At 35.2% G+C, this 1,688-nt stretch overlaps 1 long non-coding RNA gene across 1 annotated transcript; it reads left to right on the top strand.

The window, feature by feature from the left end:
- The first annotated feature begins 383 nt into the window (after positions 1-383).
- Positions 384-1,056, top strand: LOC120919340. Its single transcript, XR_005744556.1, has 3 exons — positions 384-488; positions 595-721; positions 941-1,056. It is a non-coding gene; the product is annotated as an uncharacterized LOC120919340 (long non-coding RNA).
- Positions 1,057-1,688: the final 632 nt, after the last annotated feature.

The following is a 1,688-nucleotide window of genomic DNA, read 5'->3' as shown; positions in this document are numbered from 1 at the left end:
GCAACTTCCTCCCATTTCCAAATCTCTTCTTTTATTTCTTCTTACCCTCTACTCACCCTCATGCTACGCCACAGCGAACATGCCTACCTAGCTGGTGCCCCTCTCCTCTCCCCTTACCTAACCCCCCCGTCTGGAGTTAATAATGTTATATACATTGCATGACTTATCTCTGTTTAGTTCATTTTGTAAGATTGATTGATTCCCCTTGGACTTTTCCCAATCAGGTATCTAATCACAAGTCGGTTTGGCTTGTTTAATGATTCTCTGCTATTCAGAATTCTTTTGATGTATGATTCTTTTTGGCATACATCTACTTTCTTATACATTATTTATATACATATATATTTCTTTCATTATATAGCTATTGTCCACTGTGACGAATGCCAGATCAACTGGCTATGTTAATGCCCTCCCTCAATCTAGTTCACAACTGTGGAATATTTCGGATTGGTTCTATTCAAATAAGCCTCTGTGTCTAAACCAGACAGGTATCCTTATAAAACTACTTCCTTCTGGATTCATTACTTCTTTGTTGTATCAATGTAGAGAGATATTTGGACACACGTGTATACATATGTGTCATCTATTTTTCAGATATTTACCCTTTGAGGGCTTAGTATTCTGCTGTGGTTCTCTCGAGGTATCTTCAGGTTCTGATTGAAGCATCAGCTATTCCTGCGTGATCTATTGTTTTTTCATGCTGATTTTTATTTTTATCTTGGTAAGTCCTCTTTTTGAAATTTATCAGAGTGCCCCTGTTTATTTATGATTGAGACCCCTGAGTATTCATTTTCTGTTAAAATCTATGTAATATGACCAATTGCTTTTTCCCTGTTTATATTATCGATTACAACGTATATATCTACCGGTATGTTTTTGACATGTAAAAATGTCTTTGCTGTCATTTAATTATATGCTTTTCTTGTTTTCTGTTATCTAGCATTGTCTGTCTAAAGCTCCTGAGGAAACTCAAAGAGTGAAACATGTAGAGCTGACCAAAACAATGTCTCGTCTTGATTTCACAAGATGTATATAATCAAGAATAATATATTTATGTCATATAATTGTTTATAATAAATCATTTTCTATTTTTATAAAATTTTGATTGTGTGAATCTCTATCTGCACCATTTCAATAGCCCCTGGGTCCTTGTGGTACCCAATTTTTGCCCTTTTTTTCTTCTCAGTATTCATTGGGGTGAGGTGCTTTTGACAATTGATATCTGTCCTCTAAAAACTTTTTCCTGTGTGTGTGTGTGTGTGTTTATGTCACTACCATTTTTAACCATCTTTGGGTTAAGTACTAAAATATATTGAAGAATATATACAGTTGACTGCAAATAAGAATTTTTAGAAAGAGGATTACAATGGGTTCTTGAGTGTCCTCATGTCTTTACAGTGAAGACTCATTTTCCTGCTGCTGGCCACGTGCAGGATTCCTTCATTCAGATCGGGTGCTTGAGGGCTGCGTCATACCTGCTCTTTCAGGATGCTTGGGGGTGCATATTTAAAGATACTTCCAATAATTATTTCATCCACTAAAATATTATTGTAGTTAGGGCCAAAACAACTAATCGATTAATCGACAACTAATCGATTATGAAATTAATCAATTACCATTTTCATAATCGACTAATCAGCCAGTAACATAATGGGGTTAAAAAAACTAAAATTGGCCCTTTACAGTAC

Source organism: Rana temporaria, chromosome 1 (assembly GCF_905171775.1).
Source record: "Rana temporaria chromosome 1, aRanTem1.1, whole genome shotgun sequence".
Classification (NCBI taxonomy): Eukaryota; Metazoa; Chordata; class Amphibia; order Anura; family Ranidae; genus Rana; species Rana temporaria.
The sequence above is the reverse complement of the archived record's forward strand: the minus strand, read 5'-3'. Positions and strand labels throughout refer to the sequence as shown.